At 41.8% G+C, this 21,189-nt stretch overlaps 1 long non-coding RNA gene across 1 annotated transcript; it reads right to left on the reverse strand.

Annotated features, from left to right (window-relative positions):
• Positions 1 to 3,010: 3,010 nt before the first annotated feature.
• Positions 3,011 to 19,920, reverse strand: LOC129181730 (uncharacterized). Its single transcript, XR_008570488.1, has 4 exons — positions 19,810 to 19,920; positions 10,601 to 10,694; positions 8,689 to 8,837; positions 3,011 to 3,088 (listed from the first exon to the last, which is right to left on the reverse strand). It is a non-coding gene; the product is annotated as an uncharacterized LOC129181730 (long non-coding RNA).
• Between the last annotated feature and the right edge of the window lie 1,269 nt (positions 19,921 to 21,189).

Raw genomic sequence — 21,189 nt, forward strand, 5'->3', positions numbered from 1 at the left:
TATCGGCAGACAACACATTTTCCCATTGAATCCGCCTCATTGAATGCACCTGTGAACATCCAATCAGGTTCAAGTACAAACAAGGAATGTGTGGATTGCGTAAATCCTGAATGCTATCCTGAAAGTCTTACCACACTGGTCTAATTTGAATTAAAACGTAAACCAATGAAAAATGCCTCCACTGTATTTGTCAAATGTAATAGTTACATTGTTAAAATGACATTTTATTTGGGAGATACTAAAAAGTGCTCATTCAAAGTCCCAAGTTTTCAAGCCTGTGACTTTGGATTGACGCGACCTGTCTTGAGACTTGACTTGGACCTGCACATCTTCACTTGAGACTTGAGATTAAAATAGGGCTACAGCTATAGAATGTTTTAGTAATCGAGTATTCTACTGAAAATTCTTCCGATTAATCGAGTAATCGGAAAAAAACATTGTGCATCGGAACAAAGTGTATCTTCTTGGGTCTGATGACTACATGATGGTGCTTTTCTAGATGAATTTATTCATCCCATTTTGAAGATGAAATAAACGCTGTATAAAGTCACGTTACCAGTGTCATAAACTGCCACACATTTGACAGTAGTCATAATTAAGAGAAAACGAGCCCTCCACATGGCTAACGTTATGTTAGTAAGGTACATTAACCGTAATCTCACTGATTGGCGCTACGTTAATATGACCTTGTCTCGGATCTTCCGCTCCTTTCGGGAGGAGTTGGCGCAACATAAAAGATGCTGTCGTGCCGCGTGACAACGGATACACGTCGCGGTGTCCGACTTGCTGTTTAGCCACATTTTCTGTCTGTTTTTTACATTTTTGTTGCATTGTTGCCTTCTCTCGCCTCTTCAATCTTCCCGCGCCTTCAAACATCCACTTCCTTGTTCGTCATCTGCGTGGGTGACATTAGCGCGTTGGTGACGTAAGCGATTCCTCGAGGCAAAAACTAATATAAAATAATAAAATAATCCCACCTCTGCTTATCCCTGTTGTGGGGGGAACGTGGACTTTAAACTACAAGCATGCTTTGAGTCTGAGGCGCCAGAAGCCTTCAGGGGAGGCACTGTGGCTTGAGAAAATAAAGAAAAGCATTTTTATTTTTTCAAATTTGCTAAGCACGTGCCCCTGAAAATTTCTATAGCCAGAGAGTAAACAGTCTGGCGTGATCAGAACACCACAAAACATGCTCCAGAAAATGATTTTTTCCAGGAGGTATGGGAGGCCCCCAGCTGTGTTATGTTCTCTGAGGGGAGGCTGACTGTGCCACACTGCTCATAGAGGAACAAACGCTTTTGTGTTACCATACAGGTTCAGTTTTACTGCGTAATGCACCACATATATTCCCTCTTTGTTTCTGCACACTTGTCCCCGTCGGTCATCTGTTTTACCCCTACACCCCTATGTATTCTTACGTATCTGTATATGAAGCACATGCACCCTATCCTCCAGGAAAAGTTCTGATACTTTGTTGTAAAAGTTTAATCACCCCCTGGTGAGCTTGGATATATATGTGTACATAATCTTCCATCTTGGCAGTCATATTCATTCAGAAAAGCATAAAAATATCTTGTATTTGACTCGTTGCTCTCCAGCTGTAAACCCCCCGGCCAAAAAAAACGCCGGCTTTTCCTCTCTATGGAACGAGGGCAGTGACAAGCAACTTTTCAGCTCAGGCACGCCCGCACCCCTCAGGCTGAAGCGAGTACTGCAAGCGCCTCCACGTATTACATTTCTGTGTATTTCATCGTATAATTAGCAAGAATAGCGACACTGAAGACAGAAAGTCATAGAGCATCATAAATGTTTCTGCAACATCATTTTGGCGACATGCTGACAAACAGACGCCTTGTTCCAACTCGCTGACTACACTCAGACCGAAGAGAAACACTCGCGGCAGCCTCATTTTAATTTTCTACCCTGTGTTTGATCAGGAAATGTCCCAATTCAGCAGCTTTTACTTAAGAAAATGTTAAAAACAATAGAAATCGTATAAAAAAATACACTTGTAATGCAAGTTAAATGGACAAATAATTTGTTATCGTTATTTGTTTGTTGTTGTTGTTTTTCATCATGACAAGTGAGGCTCTGCCTCACCTGCCTCACCTGCCTCCCCTGACTGCACATCACTGCGCTGTCGGCAGCACCGCTAACAGCCTGTCAGCGCTGACCTTTTTGTGCGCCTTCCCAACCCCGCAAAAACCCTTCACCATTGCATCAGCAATGCATGCGTGCACACAATGAGGCAAAAGCACATTTGCATAATAATTTAGGAATACGTGACAATACTTGTAAAATGTACAGTATGCACGTGCTCCTGTTAGAAAGCCCACAATTTTACCTGTTGATGTCCTTTTGCTTCACTGATCATGTTTTACCGTCAAGCGTCTCACGGTCCTTGAACCAGTGGGGGATCTAGCAATGGGCCACATGGGCAGTTGCCCAGGGTGGCTTTCTTTAGGGGGCGGCGTGAGGGGGAAAGAAAAAAAAAAAGTCCTATTTATTAACTCATTCAATCCCAGTCATTTTCCAAAAGACAATCCCTTCAGTGGCGGTCATTTTAGAGCATTTTGACTGATCGTTCGAGGCACACAGAATATTGTGTTCTATGGCTTCGTCAACATGGAACCTACCAACGTCTTTCAACCGGAAAAAAAGTGTGTTTCTACCTTTTTCCGCTCTTTAGTAATCAGCAGTACAACATAGGTTTCAGGAAGTAAGTTCAGTAAGTTTCAGGAAAATATCAGTTCCCAACTAGAAAAGGGACGAAACAAGCTTTTTGCGAAAAGATGCATTTCAATCGTAACTTTCACTTTCACACAAATATTTGTTGCTCTTGCTTTACCAACATAAACAATATAAAAAGGGGTTGTTTTACATCAAAACAACTTATTTACACATATGAACTATTGACTATTTTCACATTTGGAACTGATCTATGTGTGTGTGCGTGTGCATGTGTGAACATTTCTCTACAATGCGTAACCTTCTTGCAGGACGGTTTGGTTGGGGCGAACCGGTGTATCTCAGTGTATCAATGAATCGCAGTTTTTCGCCTCTCGCTGGCGGGCCCGGGCTCTACTGCATCCTGTAGAGAGGAGCACAAAAAAACCCCAAGCACAGATGATGGATAAATAGAACCGCGAAACGGGGCACAGCAAAGAGAAGGAAAGAAGGACGACAAAATGGAAAAAAGTCGAGAAAGGTGGCGCATCTGAACCATCCAGACAACAGATATCGATTTCAGTCTGCAGAAAACCAAAACACCAACAGAATGACCTTTGGCGATATTACACAATGACAATTCAATCAAACCCTGTACAGCAGCAATTCACACAGCCGAGAAGGCGTTAGGATTGTTTTCAGGGTGTTACATCTGTTGAATATTGCGCAGTGGTGGTCCACACTCCCCACTCCCGCGCAGTTAAAAATAGATCAGTGTGACAAGAGAGTGGATGGACTCTAAATGTATTACAAATGCACGAAGGGTGAACGGCACAAGACCTCCGCGGCGAATAATCGGCCTTGTAATGTGAGCGGACAGGTGTAAGAGTGCAGCGCTGTACACAGCTGTCAGCCGTCCGCTGTGTCGCATCTGTGCGTTCTTTCATTAGGGGGAGGGAGGGAGGACACAAGGGAGCTCATGCTCATTTTGTTTCAAAAGAAAACAACTATAAAAAAATACAAAGTACACAAATCATAAATGGCGATTGAGGCACAAGTGCAGCTTTGACGTGCACTGTCAGGAAATCATTGCTCTTCAGGAAGTAACGGTAACTACGTGATCTGTGGCTGTTTCTCCTTTGTCGATGGAAGAGCTGCGGTCCCACAAAGTAGGTGAGGAAATGAAAATATCAGACATCAGGATTTTTTCAAAACAGTAAAACTGCATAGTTTGGATTGGCCTTTTACTGTGGCCAGCCTAAGCCACATCTGTGTAATAATCACGCTGTCTTATCAGCATTTTCATCTGTCACACCTGCGAGGCGGGTGGTTTGTGTCGCCATAGAATTGTTCACTAACACAGATTTGTGAACAATATTTGAGGAAAAAAGCTCTTTTTTACATGTTTTGAGTTCAGTTCATGAAAGACGAAGCAAAAACAAAAGTGTTGGGTTTATATTTTTGTTGAGAAGTAGTTGAGACTGAGGGGGTATTCTGCGAAGCGAGTTTAGTGGGTTAGCGAGCTGTGTTGAGGGTAGCTCTCTTACAGCAGCTGTATCACCGTGGTAACTTAGGATAAACTCATAACCTGGTCCCGACCAGGCTTTCAGCTTAAAATAGGCTATGAAAGTGCCGCTGTTTTGCTGTTTAGCTAATTCTAAGATGGCGTCACCGTTTATTTAGAACCTACGAGGAGACATGGAGGAAAAAAAATGAAGAAAAGAGCAATCCCTGATGATATTATCCATCTATAAGCAAGATAGAGTGCTCACTTTTTGAGCCGAGCACCAGGAATAAAAGGCAATATTAAATATTAATAATTAGGCCAATGTTAGCAGACGTATATGTCACAGCAGTCCTTGCGTGAGCACTCAGCCGTACTTAGTCTTCTTATATTACAGTATTTGCACACGTGTGTTTTATTATAACAAGAACAAAATTAAAGGTCGCCGCAAAACATGTCAACACTGCCATCTAATGGTCACAACGAGATACAACAAGAAGGCATATTTCAAAGATGAAAAAAAGGTATTTATTTTTTAAATGGACAAGTGTGAAAATGTCAAAGTTGTGCAGTGTTGGTCGTTGATAAAGGAAAAGACTAGTAGGGTATAGTTAGTATCATAAATCAGTGTTAACTTGCGCATTACATGCTCAGCATTATTCTGTCAGCGGTCCTCCCTCGCTCTAATGGCGGCAACAGCGCTGCTTTTAGCAGTTCTAATCTTTTGGGAACGCCTCATAATGCTCCATAATAACTATTTACGCATTTCTTGGAAAATACACCAGCCGGGATAGCTACATTTTTGAGCAGAAGTACAACAATATGACATCAAACGCCCCTTTTTATGTGAACGCGCACTTAGCACAAAGCCGCAAACCAGACTTGACGAAGTAAGTTGATAACCGACGATGTCAGATTGAGGATTTGGGGTTCAGTTGAGCTGCATCTTGAGCACAAAGCCTGGGTTGGTTGAGCCACTTCCGCAGAATAGCCCCTTGGCTGATGTTCTCCCACATCTATTGTTTGCATACTTTGACATTGTTTTGGTCACGTTATGCTGATCGCTAGTGTGCCTCCAAAGCGAAAGACCAATTTTCTCAGAAGACAAATGGCGTCCTTAGTTTTCAGGCACAGCGTCAAAGGTAGAGAGACTTTTCAGCAGAACTTTGGAGCAGATCTAGAGGAAGACCATTTGAGAAAGAAATGACTATCATTGTGACATTTTCAGTCCGTACCCAGCTAGCTTCCCATGTGTAGCTACGAATGCTGCCTTATCATTTTATATCATCCGTCTTAAAATGGCTCTTTAAAGAGGTAATTGCTGGTCATACAGTAATTTAAGGAAGCGAGCTGGCCCTTTTTCCCTGCCTGTATTTTTGCACCTTCTGCCTATTAAAGTTCCTGCATCTTGCGTTGTAAGAAAAAGAGAAAAATCTAATGTACTGCTGGTTGTGACATTTTTTATAACGTGCAAAATCCTTCCGACTCCAAAACGAATCTGAAATGCAGAAAACAATCAACAAAAAAAATCTAAACAATCAATGACTAAACAGAGCCGCTGTTTTATTTTGATATATCCGCCACCATAATGTAACGCATTTAAATGAAATACCTCAAGCGGAGGGCTTTTCTCTGCACTTTTTAGGCGAGATTCAAATAAATAATAATATATTAATTATGCAACGCCGCTTGATTCGCATTATTCTCAATTATGATATCATTTGCATATAATTTTTTGATCTGGTGTTAGTATGATTAAGAAAACTTGATCAGGGTCATCGCGGATGTGAGATTGAAATAAGAATAACATGTGCACCTTATTGGTGGCTTTCAAAACAAGATGCACCCAAGCCCAGAGAGGCGAGTCGCCTCTGAACGTGTATGCGCCATATTTGAATAATTGATTCAATCCAGCTCGGACAACAAGGATAGGCAAACATGCATTTTTCCTCTTAACCCCTTTGCCCCCTGTTTCTTCCCCAGCAGTGAGTTTTGGGAGGCATCTTTCAATTCGTTCTATCCCTGACCCATTGCCTCTTTCACCCATCATGTTTCCTTTCCATCCATCCATCCATCACTCCATCTTTTCCATTAACAGTGTGTGACCCGTAGGTAAGTGCTGGCTGAATGTGTCCTCTCTCTCGCTCTCTCACTCTGCCTGTCTCTCTTGGCTGTGTTTTAAATAGCTCTCCTTTTCAATGGATGGCCTCTGTCTTCTTAGCTCTTAGCTGCTCTCTATATCCCTTTGCCTCATCTTTCCCTTCATCTTCTTTCGACTCTGCGTGTTTTAAACACCCACTCTGTAGCTTCCCCAAATCAGAGGTTCTGGAGGAACCATTTCCAATAAAGTAGATGAATTCTGAACATGACAAGAACATGATAACAAGCCTAAAAACACCTCCAAGATGGCAACTGATGAAGGTGAAGGAGTTGCTAAGAGTGCCTCCAGAATTGAACCCGATTGAGCACCTGTGGGCATCACTTCTGTGAGCTACTGCACATATGACTGGTCATGTACGGCTCCACACTGAAACAGCAGTACTTCCGATGCCAGATGTTCATGCTCTAAAAGCAATTCTCAAATCAAAATATCAATACTTTTGTGACTTCTGTTGTTTGAGGTAATGTTTGAAGGCGATAAATGGAGCCATGTGTGAATTGTGAATCAAGTTTTCATTCTTTTAGTAGCTCTTCATAATTAATCATTTAATTTAATGGTTTTATTATTTTACTTATCTTCTTTTTTATTGTTTAAAATGATTTTCACATATTTTATGATTTTGTTATCCTTTTTTTATATATTAGCTTGGCTGTATTGTAAATCTCCCCACCACCTCTATATACTTAAAAGAAATACATTACTTAAATTAACACGTGCACACACGTGTGTGTGTGTGTGTGTGTGTGTGTGTGTGTGTGCACGTTCAATTTTCCCTGCAATGCATAACCTCGGTACGCTACACTCCTCCATGCTCTTCAACTTCCTCCTTGCTGTCGTGTGTGTTTTTACATGCAAAAGTCCATGCCGAGCTCTTATCAAATGCACTTCTGCCACCTTGTGGCCGTTTTTATGGCTTAAAGCTGCTCTATAAGTGACGTCTATTAGTGTGCAGTAGCGTCATCACCTCTTTTTTCCTCTCGCGCAAAAAAAAACTTAACCATATTTGGTATTAACGTTTCAGTAAGAAAAGTAGCTATTGGCTGTCTGATAAATAGCTAGATGATGTCATTGTCTAATTTGCATATCATTTGCATACAACGTTGTAAAATGCTGTAGGAAAAAAGCATAACCTCGTAGGAGAGACAGAAAAGTGAGTAAAAACAAGTTAAACTACAAGTAAACTTGATTCTTGGTTTGTTCTTTTCAAATCGGCCATCACTTCATCAAAATAAAATAACTTTTTTTAAATAACTATATTTTATTTGAGCCAGCGCCTCTGAGTTCTCCCATCACATGTTGGCAATCGGGAACTCTTTTTAAATTAGCACAACTGAACAGCGAATAACAGATTACGCTGTGTTTATTCTGTGGCTCACATTAACATGACTCAGCATGGTTCGTGAGCAGCACACTCTAGTGGTGAATACATGTAATAGCAACTGAGCTTCACAATAAATATAGGCAATACCGTAGGCTTACCAATGACTTACATTTACCAGAAGAATTGTAAGATAGCGCACTTCATTTTACAAATAAAGCAGCAACAGACAAACAATGAAATATAAACACACCCTCCTCTTTTATCCAGGCTTACTGGAGATTAAGAAACATTTGAGTTTTTCAGCCATGATACCGCTTCACCCCCGCGGTATCATGGCTCGTGCACACGTGATTCATTTCCACTTCTGATGCAAAGAGCTCCACATCATGCTCTCAGTGTGCCACGGAAGCTGACTGTACACTGCTGCCTTGTGACTGCCTCAGTGAGGACACAAAATGCAGAACAATACGTGCTTTCACTTTTAAGTCCCCAAATACCAGAAACCCCCCCGACGACAGCAGATGTTCCACTAGTCGCTTTTGAGAAATTATGTCGTGAAAGAAGGTTGGAATGTCAGCAGATCTAGCGACAAAATCGCCAAGTTGGCAACAGCTGCTCACAGGTGTCGCAATATCATATTATTGCACGGGTGTGCCTTATGCTGGCCACAATAAAAGGCCACTCCAAAATGTGTGGTTTTATTGTTTTTACTGTTGTACAATTTTAAAGCTTTCACCCTCCCTCATACAAAGGTATAGTGTGCTTCTGTTATTACGGTATGGGATTGGCCTTTCCCTTTTCCTGAGAGGTCAACCATCGATCCTCTGAGTCAACAAAGCACCTCACACTTTCCTGATATTTGCACACGGGGGGAGCGGGGGGGAGCAAACATTCAAACGGATGCACACGTAAGATCACCTCACCACATTTCTGTCCGTGCACACACCAGCATGCAGACATACTGCGAATACTCCCATGTTCAAACCAAATGTTCATTCAGATTTTTAGAGATAAAAAAGTACCTGAAGTCCCACTCACCTTCCTGCAAGTGAACACAACACCTGGTGTCACTGGGGCATCTGAAGAGAAAGAAGAGGAGCATCCACGACTGAGTATTGGCCACAGCGACATGTTTTTCTCCAGGGTGTCCTGCACACCAAATGTTCTCCAACATGTCTGGCTTCCTCCTGTGAACACAACAATGATTTCACTGACTGCCCCCTTTACACCTCCCATTCAAATGTATCGAAATAGCTCTTCTCGGCAGCTTAGAGCAAAGCAGTCTTGCTCTATTTTTGTGTTCTCTGTGCAGGGACATTTCACACATCCAGAACTTACTAGAACTTACACAACAGGGAAAACAAAAAGCGCTCATGGCCAGGCTGAAATGTGGCATCTCAGCGACTAACCTCATGAATGATTTTGTCATGGTTCAAAGGGCTCTATGTAACATATGTCTGCGCTTACGGTTGATGCTCTGCAGAGACACAGTGGGCTGTTTTCTCACACTTGGAATCTAGAACCAATTCCCTCACTAAATAATGCTAAACCTACATTACCTAATAAAAACGTCACCTGCCATACAGCTATGTATATGTATATATTTGTTTGTATGTATGTACACATTCTCACTGTTTTTTTCAAATCTTTCTCTCGAGTGCCACCTGCCATGCTAACAGATGCACAGCCATCGATATAAGAAAAGTTTTCACAATAAATCAGTGTTTTTTTTTCTACAACTTGTACCACATTGTTTTGCAAAACGTTCCTCCATTTTATTTTATTTTTTTAAACCTGTCCTGTTCGTGTTTTGCTGGCCGGTAATTGTCCAACAAATGATTGCCAATAAATGATATTATCGTCAACATTTCTAACCCTAGCTTTTTAAACCACTTTTACTGTACATTTAAACTGTTTTACCGACATATTTAACATTTTACCAACATATTTACCAACGATGAACTTATTTACACATTTTAAAGCAACCCAGAAATCACATGAAACCCTGTCTTTGACCCAAAGACATGACAGGCACCCCCGTATAAAGACGACTGCTCTTTCTTTCGTCCACAATGGATCCTCGCATATTTGCGCAAAGCTGCAAGGCATTCTGTGTAACCCACACACACACACTTCCCCAACAGAAAGTCACCCAGCATGCCTTGTGGGCTATCAAGTAGTATAAAATGGTAGTCCTTTGCATGTATATTAGTGTGTAAGCCTTTACCGTGTGGTGCAGTTCCAATTTGTGTTCTAAATGTGTTGTTTTTGGTTGGAGTGAGGGTGGCGTTTGGTTTGATGACCCGTTGCTTTGATGATGAGTACGGGTGTCGACTTCATTCAATTACTTGTGGTTTTTCACCAAATGCCAGTCAATAGTGGGGATCTACTGTATTCAGATCTTCATCATGATATGGTATTTAGTCATACATGTTGGCTGGTATATGCTGTATAACTTGGATGTCTCGGTAAGGTGAAGAATTAAGTTGGTTAAATTGGTTTGAGACGTGTGCCAATGATTTTGTCCATGCAAGTCATCATGTTCTTTGTCTGCCTGACCCCGTGACACACCGCTGTTTATGCTCTGTTGTTTTAATAGCAATCCTATATCCTGCCAAACAGGACATTTCATGGTATAATCCAAAACATGCATTGACAATCTGAAACTTTACCATGCGGGTTCCATGTAAGTATTCAGTAGGCGGATTCGTACTTACTCAATACTTCTGTCGACAGAGACGGTGGGAGGCCCATCATTGCCTGGCAAGTGGTGAGGGGGGTACAACTGACAAGCTATGAGCCAGTGAGATGTGTGTTGAAGACCACGGGAGGGAAGATGTGGTGAAGGTGAGAAGGAGGACAACCACGAAGGAGACATTGAGAGAGAGAGAGAGAGAGAGAGAGAGAGAACAACGGAACAAGTAAAAAGTGATGACAGGTTATTTTTCACCTTTCTGCTCCTGACGCCTGATGTTATTTCCCATCTCCTCAGACACACGGCGGATCCAATCTATGGCTTCTCTCTCTTCGCGGCCACTCGGAAACTGCACAACCAGATGAAAACGGTTGTAACGTCCACACACGGTGCACACACAAACAACAAAACCAATGCATGTCACTTATGCAACAATCCTGGAGATTATTTACTAAAATGAGTTTTACATGGACACAATATGAAGCGCTTTCAGGAGCGTCAGAAGTTCATAGCATGCAAATTTCACACATAGAACCTGCAAGTGTGTGCATGTTCACAGGTTTATGTTGCACTTTTATGTGTGAGTGCGTCTCTTGAATGTGTGTACGTGGGTGACTGCGTCAGGTTAATTTTTGCCGCTGAGAGTTTTGAGAGTCTTAATATTGTTTACATGGCTGAGTATGCACATTAGACACACAGCTGACATGCGTAATACACACACACACTTCCTCAGATGTCATTCATTGACAGCATAGATGGCCGTTAAGAGAGTGGGAGCTTTGCGGAGTGGTGAGAACATTTTGAGCGGTGTAGTGTGTGTTGGAGAGGTCTTTGCAGATTTGGGGATATATGAAAAGATTAACTGGATACCCTGAGAGACTCAAAGTGAGAGAAAGTGAGAAGGGGATAAAGACATTGAGAGATGGGCGATGACAGCTAATCAGATAGGCGTGAAAGACAGCGTCAAGGTCAATGTTCCTCCACTAATTCTCCACTTTCACTATAAGGTTATTTCACTTTTTTTATAGTAATGTGACACAGAGAGAACTGTGGCAAATTGAATTGTTGCACACACAGGGGACATGAGCGTGAACAAGAGGGGGGGGGGAAGCAAGGTCAGTATTAGACTTCCTCTTTTCCCCATCCATCATCTGGATGTATTCATCTGAAATATTTTAAATGTGAAAAAGCCTGATTCATTTTCAGCCGAGGGTTGTTATTATTTTTGTTTGGTTTTTGAACACTAATGTGAGTCAGAGGGTCAAAACACTGAGGCTTTTTTTTTTTTTTGCTTTAAGTCATGTGCCAAGCAAAAAGATGAGCTGTGTAGGACGGAGCTGTAGTTGCAGTATTAATCAACAACACATTATTATAAAGATTTGTATGGAATTGCTTCAGGCTGTAGTTCCATACTTAATTAGCATCATTGTATGTGTGCACAGATTGGAAATAATAAAAACAACTAGATCCTTCTTTTAGGGGTGCTCCGAATTCCGGGTGACGCCGATTTCTGTGAAAGATACTTGCTTTATGATGCCGATCAGCTCCGCCCCCATTGCAGCATCCAGCCTATAGCGACTTTCCCTTCACAAAGCCAAAACAAGCATGTCTGCCATGTGGGACTTCCTGTCGTTGTGAAAGTGATATGAGATTTGCACCCTGCAAAACATGCCACGAAAAATGTCTCGCCGTGGTGGCGCGTTAAAAAGCTTTACGTTGGTGTGGCCTTTGGGGGGCGGGCTTGGCAGGGTGTGGTGAGTTTTCGAGGCACGCAATGTGATCATCGGTCGGGTGGCGGGTAATGTAGCCAAAAGACTGCGCACTCGCCCGTGTGTGCCTTGCAGACGTACTGTAGGTCTAAGGCAGATAGCCCGAGAAGTGGTTTGATTCATCAGATTGGAGGAAACCAGGTTTGCCTGGGGGGGGGTCCTGCTGGAGTGCCATCAGGCTGCTCTTGCATCCAAATTCTTCTTAAAGAAGAAGTTTCACCAGTGATTTTGAAAAAGTAAGTCAGATATGTTTTTTTCTCAATTTTATGGTTCCCCTTTCATATCATATCGCCCAGGGGTCGCACGGTGGCCGAGTGGTTAGCATGTTGGCCACACAGTCAGGAGATCTGGCCCAAATCTCCATTGGGCATCTCTGTGTGGAGTTTGCATGTTCTCGTGCGTGGGTTTTCTCCGGGTGGCATGCATATCAGATTAATTAGCGGCACTAAATTGGTTTGTCTACAAGGGATATGTGCGACCAGTCCAGGGCGCACCCCGCTTCTCGCCCGAAGTCAGCTGGGATAGGCGGCATAGAAGATGGATGGACTGATGGATGATCGGCATCAGAATCAGCAGCACAAAACCCTGATCGGAGCGTCCCTACCTTCTATTGTAAGACTTATCTGTCTCAACGTAGACGGAGATCATAGACAGTAGATATACTTTTTCACATATAGTGCGCTGCTGAGTGCAGTTACTTAATTGTAGAAGGATATCATGTAATATTGATGACAAATTTCCCAGAGAGTTTGTCACTGCAGAGGGCTTTTACTGCGATACAGCAGGACCGCAAAAGATTTTCTTCGGGGAGGGATCTATTTTTGATTTTGCAAAATCAGAGAAAATGTTCGCCATCTGCGGGTAAAACAATTGGTGGCTGTTTGAATGTAGTGTAACACTGGTAACGATCACAGCAGGCCTCCTGTGAAGGATCCTTTTGCCAGGCTTTACTTTGTCAGCATGACATATCCGTGTAAAGTCATTTCCTTCATTCTTGTGCTCGAGTAGGCGGCAATGTGTCGGCCAGTTCCAAGTAGAGGGCCCTTAAAAGGGAGGGGATTTAAATTTTTCATGAAGAATAGGAACTTAGAGGAGGCCGTAAGGGTTAGATAGTCTTTTCTAATAGGAATCAAACACACACACACACACACACACACACACACACACACACACACACACAGACGTCAAGGATAAAAATACAGTGGAACCTCAAAATGCGACCACACTAAATAAAGGCTGTACAACTTGGAAATCCCTTAATCCTTAACCCTTAATCACCGAGCCGTTCTACTTAAGCTTGTTACATTTGGCTGAGTGCCAACTTTACAAGCACCGGTGATCACCGGTCCTGCTTCATAACACACCTGATACGTAGAAGAGATCTGTGTTGACATGGTCGCTATATTTAGCGAGTTGGAGTGTGCATTTTAAAAGTGAAAGACAGGAAGCGTTTCTCATGCATTTATTCGGTAATTAAACACAAGCGGTCAACAAAGGGTGAGGGATCCACCACGCAGGCGAGCTGGAGTGAAATGCCAATTGTACATAAGTATCGCCATGCAATTCTGGTCTGAAAACTGCATAAACCCCTCCCAGCAACAGAGCCAAGAAGGCACTCCTCCATCACCTGGTAATGCCTCGCCTTCCTGGTGAAACATGCATGAATGTCCAAAGTGTGGCCCAGGGGCCATCTGTGGAACGTTGCTCAATGCAGAAATAAAATAAACAAAAACCCAACAAAAGTGGAACTATAGAGCAAAAAGGCACAAACATACTACAAAAGGCAAGATTTGACTTAAATATATATATCATGTTTTTTCAGCTCGTGAGTTGGGTGTCTCGTGACACCCCGAGTCTTCATGCACCACGGACCATGTGTTTTCTTCAAGCATTGAAGTTTCACACTTTGTTTGGCGGCCCACGAACACACCACAGTTGCTGTGAGATGCAAAAGTGAAACATATATAACTTCCACACCATGACTACATTTCCAGCTGTTCATAAATCATCCTACATCACCATTTATTAGTGCTGAGTACTTGGGATGCCACCGATCAGCATCCGTGGAAAAGCATGTGATCGGAATATGCCGATAAACGCCTTTCACTGCCGATCACTAAAACGACCACCAGTGGCTCATGCTATTGCAGCCTGTAGAGATTCCTGTGTGCAGTGGAGTGTCCTGCTCTGATGTCTTGGGGAGTGAAAAATTCCTAGACACAATCTTCCTCAAAGTCTTCTCAGGACAGTGGAATACACAGTATTACACCTGCAAAAAGGGGGACATGCTGAAGAGAGGTTTGTGGGTAAGCGCACCATACTGCAAGTCGACAGTCAGCATTGACACACTTGCTGCTTGATATGCACGTCTTGCAAACCTCACACTTACAGTTTGTGATGCAATTCAAATCAAATCTGTCACATCAAATGCAAGCTGATATGATTTAAAATATATATATTTTTAAGTGATTACTTCCCTTGTCATTTTTGTACATTGTGACCTCAACCTGATGGTCCATTAATAATGAGTCGGCACATATATCAACTTTATATAGGACATGACAACCTTGCAGCGAATGAGGCTGCCGTGCCCTGCAAACATAAAAGATAATCGATTTTACGAAATGAGATTAGAGGCTTCACTTTACATATCTGATTTGATTATTTCAACAGAAGTGCTGGATGTGGTGACGGAGGATAACTCAGTTAATGGCAGCTCCCCTTCAAAAATGCGCCTATAAACAGCCAGCGCGGATGTTGATTAATCGTATGCCAGGACAACTGTTTATTAAATCACCACCGCCATCAGAATATCATGTTGCTGATTTGTCAATAAATGAATGCGACATCACAGTGACACTACACATTGATTTCAAAAGAGAGACAAGAACGAGGGTGCATGCGTATGTGCGTACGCCCAGAAATAACGTGGAACATTTTGGTTGAAAGCTATTTGTTCTAGGGCGGTCGTTGACCTATAGTTGACCTATAGTTTTTTTAAATCAGTAATCCACTGTTGCTATCATAAAACTTTTATGTGCTCTACAGGTAAAGTTTAACTCACTCAATACCAAAGATGTATTTATACGTTTTTATAATCCCGAGTGCCCGATCCCAACAAGTTATTTATACGTCTTTTGTGTTTTTTTGCGCGAGAGGCACAAAGAAGTGATGACACAACTATCCACTAATGCATTACACTTCAGAGCACTTTTAAGCCATAAAAGCGGCCACAAGGTGGCAGAAGTGCATTTAATAGGAGCTCGGCAGAGATCAAGTCAAGAGAAAACCACACGACAGGAAGGAGGAAGTAAGACAGCATGGAGGAGTGTCACGTGCAGGAGGTTACACATTGTGAGGGAATTTTACCGCGCATGCGCACACGCGCGCACACACAGTTAAGTTCCAAATGTGAAAGCTGTCAATTGTTCACGGTGTTGTATTTGTAAATAAATTGTTATTTTGATGTAAAACAACCCTTTTTTGTATTGTTTATGTTGGTATAGTTGTTTAGATATTTAACCTGTCACAAAACCAACAAATATTTGCATCAAAGTAAAAGTTATGCTTGAAATTTATGTTTTCACAAAAAGCTACTTTTTTAGTCCCTTTTTTTAGTCGGGAACTCATATTTTCCTGAAACGTACCTATGTTGTACTGCTGATTACTAAAGAACAGAAAAAGGTAGAAGCAGATTTTTTTCCCTGATGAACGACGGGGGTCTAATCTTTCCTTTGGTAGGTTCCATGTTTATATGGCCATAGAACACAATATTCTGTGTGCCTTGAAAGCTCAGTCAATGGCTGGGATTGAATGCGTCAATACAGTGTTCCCTTGGTACAAGGCAGTTAACCTTTCGCGGACTCCCTTTTTCGCTGATTTTTTAAAAAAAGTGCAATTTAGCATTTTTTTTACACAGGTATGAGCGCGCATTGTGTTCTGCGTCCTTGTGGCGTATTAGAGTGATCGATCGATGCTCTGTTTTATGTGTCTGTTATTGTATTTACGACTGTTACCAGTGGAGGGTGTTGTATACTCATGTGAGAGTTGAAGACGTGTCCAGAGTGTCCAATTCACAACAGTTTCGATTGGCTGAAATTGTTTGGGAGAACCCTCCCATTGTGTTCTGCGTTCTGATTGGCTGTAAACCATTGTCAAACAATCTCCTTTGTGCTGGACTGCCTGTCTCCTGTTGTATCATGCTGAATGAAGGCAGAAGTTACGCGGCTGTCGGGCGCCTGGAATACTGTAAATGAATCTTCGGTCCATGGAGGACGGCGAGGAGGAATATGTTTTAATAAGGATACGAAAAGACTACAGCCTAACGGCGTCATGACAAGCCACAATCAGAAGAGTGAAATACAGTGAGTCTCTTGATAATTTCTTGTGTCTGATCCCGTCAGCTGATCATTAAAATTCAAATGAAATTTGAACTTTGAGAGTGTTTAAACAAAAGAGGAATGTGATAAAAATGTAATTCCTGGCTGACAAAAGTGTACAAAGTGTATGGTGAGGGGTTTTATAGCCTTAAAACATATATAATAATTGTACAAAAATATAGCTGACTACTTTGCGGATTTCACTTATTGTGGGCTATTTTGGGAACCTATCCCCCGCGATAAACGAGGGAACACTGTCTTAATTTCCAAACAGGTGTAAAAAAATGTTGACCACTGTTACCATTAAAAGGGAAAAACATAGCGCTCAGTCTACAAGACAAGGGCATCATTTTCATATTTGTCATACAAGTGTAAAAAGAAGTTAACTGCTGTTGTGGTAAAACAAAAATGGTGAAACACCCTACTCTCTTAAACTGTGATAAGTAACGCTTGAGTCTTCAAATGTAAAATTGAAAAGTTGCTACAAGTAAATGCCGCACAAAGTTGAAGAAAAAGCAAAGCACGCAGATTGTTGTTGTACTGACCTCTTATGCTGACAACATATGTGATATCAAGCTTAATGGCAGTTCAAACTACACAACTTTTTTTTGGCCATGGGGACATATGACTTTAGAGATTCCAATGTATTCTTTTTTTTCCCCCAACATAAAGGAAAATATGCAGACTAAACAGAAATTGCGTCTCGCTAAAAACAACATTATACAGTAGTTCCCTGAAGAAGGTGATCTGAGGTTAATGACGGTGATGAAGCTGCCGCCTTCAATTCAACTTCCAGCATTTTACTGCTTAAAAGTTTTCCTACACCTACGCTGTTTCACGACTTATTTGAAGTTATATTTAATACACTATAGGACACCCAAAGATGGGAGCATTCGAAAGCACACACACCACCCACGCTAAATATACTTTGGCTTCATCCACTGTTTTACAGTGCGTACTTGATAGATTGAACATAGAAATAAATCCCATCTGAATTCAAGGCTGGACCGTTCATCTGCTCAAGTTTCAAATGTTTAGGAATGTTCAATGTGTGAATTAGCCAGTTATCGCTAATTATCCATCTGTCTGCATGTACTGTATTTACCACCATTCAGTCAAAAATAATAGTTTACTCAATATTGTCACAACAGAAGGAACGTGACACCCAACTGTGCATCACTAAAATAGGTCCACGAATATGAAAGTGATCATTGTTCCTTTCAGCTTTCACACCTACTTAGTGTCCAAGCAGCACTTTCGTCCTGTGACTAAAGCAGGAAAAAGGAGTCTTTCCAACAATATGCTGACTGAGTCAAGACATATTTTTTTCCTCACATTAAGCTAAGTGTTTCGTTATTCCAAGATCATATTTGGTAATTATGTTAGGAGGTTTGTGTCCTTCACAATATTAGGTGAAAACCGAGGGTGGGTGGAAGGAGGGTGAAAACCTTCAAGTTCCTTGGCACACACATCAGCGAGGACCTCACCTGGTCTCACAACACCCAACAAATTCTGAAGAAGTCCCAAAGGAGACTGTACTTCCTGAGAAGACTGAGGAAATTTGGCATGTCCACCACAATCCTGAGTTGCTTCTACAGATGCACTATGGAAAGTGTCCTTACCGCCTCCATCACTATTTGGTACGGTAACTGTACAACACGTGATAGGAAGGCACTCCAGCGGGTGATCAAGACCTCACAGAACATTGTTGGGGCAGCCCTCCCCTCACTGCAAGACATTTATAAAACTAGAGTCCTACGAAGAACACACAACCTCATCAAGGACAGCACACATCCACAACACTCATTATTCACACTCCTACCGTCAGGCAGACGCTACAGGAGTTTGAAGTCCAGGACCACAAGGCTGGCAAACAGCTTTTACCCACAGGCCATCAGGCTCCTCAACGAAGCACTCGCACACGCCGCACGCAACACACACTCATAGCACTTTATTTATTTATTCATTTATTTATTTGTATTATTTATTTGTATTAATGTCTCTTCTGTTGTTGTTGCTTAATTTATTGGTATTTATGTTTCTTATGTTCTTATTCTTTCTTGTGTTTTCTTTCTTTTCTTGGGAGAATGAACAGAATAAAAATTTCATTGCATAGTATAACTGCTGTTTTACTGTGCATATGACAATAAAACTCTTGAATCTTGAATATTAGCTTTCAATCAGTCAATCAATCAATCTCAGTGTTTCCCATCCATTCATTTTTGGGAGGCCTGCCAGAGAGTAAGAGGACAGAGCCAATGTAGCGACTTTGTTGCTATATTTAGCGAGTAATCAGACCACAGAGATGATCCTAAACAATTGTGAGACAAAAGTTTTATGGATTGATGAATTTTTGAGGCTCATCTCTGTACTGTTTTAGCAAATTCCAGCCAAGCCTTCCCATTATTGTTGCTAATGAGTGGTTTGCATCTTCCGGTGTAGCCATTGTACTTTTGTTCATGAAGTCTTATATGAGCAGTAGATAGCGATACCTTGACTCCTGCTCTCTGCAGGTTGTTGCTGAGGTCACCAACAGTTGTTTTCTGGACTTTCTTTACATTTCTGACAAGGTTTCTGTCATCAGCTTGTTAGGAATGGAATATTTTTCCTCTCTTGTAAATAAGTGCTGAGGTTTGTCTGAAGGCTTATCTACAACATGACGGACAACCAACAAGGCCATCTTGCACCCTGTTCTTTTTATTTGCACAGTTTCACACACACAGTTTCGAGTGGTGGCACCTTTTTAACCTCTGTCTGAGGAGCGCTTAGCTGTTCATCCTAGACTGGCTGGAGTCAGTTTAAACTAATATCCCAGCAACTAAAAATGGGAAGTTTACACCCATCGCACCACCTCTATGACATGAAATCATTAAAGAAAGTGTTCCCTGGCAGCGAATCGCTCTCTCCAGCGCTGGCATTACAGTTACTTGTATTGTTACTTTCTGTTTGAATTAAATTGTAAACTGTCCTTGAGACCCCTAGACTCATTTCACAGTTGTTCGAATAAAAGAACTTGGGTGGACTTTCGGCCCCGTCCAAACAAACTGCTGATGTTTTCCTCAGTCTGCCTGTTTGACGTCTGTGACTGTGGACACCAGTGGTTTCTTTCTTCTTCAGGACATTCCAAACGGTTGCAGTGGTTATACCCAATGCTTGTTCAATGGTTCTGATTGATTCTCCCTCTTCTCTCAGATTCACAGTTGTTTCCAGCTTATCTCTAAATGCAGTGGAAACGTTGCTACAGTAAAGGTGGGTCACAAAAATGCAAATATGTGTCTATTTGAGGTTAATTAGAAAATGTGAAAGCTAAACTTACAGGAGAGAAAAATAGTCATAGAGACTCTGTGGGTCTTGTCCTCTGCGTCATGTATCTGAAAGAAGTCCTTTTGGCCTGTCTTTCACCATCAGTCGGTATTAAAGCTTGAAGGGAACCCTCTGGAGACTGAGGCAGCAAAAGACAGCGACAGTGAGGGAAACTGTGGAGACGTACTGTAGGAGGGAAATACAAAGACACAGATGAGTGAGACTGGATGGGAGTGAATAAGGAGTCGGAGATTAACAAGGGACAGAGGGATAGATGAAGGGACTTGCGAATATGTGAGGAGAATGAAGTAAAGTACCACTTTCTGAATGAAGGGCGAAGGAGCAAGTAGAATTTCAACTAATCTTAAAGGTTCTTGTGTTTTAATATCACTGGTGCAAATCCTACCAGAAAATGGATCCCCGCATATTCACGGATATTTGATAAAAACATTATTTTTTTTATTTGTGGGAAAACCTGCCATTTTGTGCTGAGAATCACCATAATTACATCATTTATTCATCTCTTTTTTCCCGACATTGATAAAGCTTGAATTGCACAGAAGGTAGTCAGAGGGAAACTTCAAATCGCTTGAGGAGGTGTTGTTTATATGCAGTGAGTCAAACTTGATATCTCACACATCACAAACCAACAGGAGCTTATCGATGCCTACCTCACTCACGGTGCAACCACAAATAATGTGTTACACCTGGTGAACACATTGACTGTGTGGGTAAACATAACACAGACACTTACACACTAATACACCTGCACAACAATACTATTTTATACTATTGTATAACCCACAAGGCATGCTGGGAAGCCCAGGTGCACACTTCCCCAGCAGTAAGTCACCCATCATGCCTTGTGGGTTATATACTAGCATAAAATTGTATTGTTTTTCATGTACATCAGTGTAAAAGCGTTTATTACTTATTTGGTTATTTTGGTTGATAACGTCTTGTTGGTTTGTGCTGTGTGAGTGTGAAAAATGATCAGCCAAAGTGCCGTAGACATAGCCCAGGCTTGACTGCATATTTGTTTATTTTTAACTGAAGTTGTCTAAACAGGCACAGTAATACGTTGTCTCCACAAAGATCTCTCTTTCACTGGTTCGACGTGCACAATTAGCTGGAAAAGCTGCTGACAAGGGCCAACTAGTGCCAATGTGAAGGACCCGCTGAAAAGGTTTGGGGCACAGATGCTCACACCTGCTCCAGTGTCCAGCACACACGCACACACACACACAGACATGAGCGGGTGGAATGATGGAATATCAACAAAGTGCAGAAATGACTAAGACAAGTGTCATAATGCAAAGTGGGCATGTACCAAGATCAACTCAACAACTACTAATGGGAGTGGAGAATACCATTCATAGACACATGAATAAAA

This window comes from Dunckerocampus dactyliophorus, chromosome 5 (genome assembly GCF_027744805.1).
Source record: "Dunckerocampus dactyliophorus isolate RoL2022-P2 chromosome 5, RoL_Ddac_1.1, whole genome shotgun sequence".
NCBI classification, from domain to species: Eukaryota; Metazoa; Chordata; class Actinopteri; order Syngnathiformes; family Syngnathidae; genus Dunckerocampus; species Dunckerocampus dactyliophorus.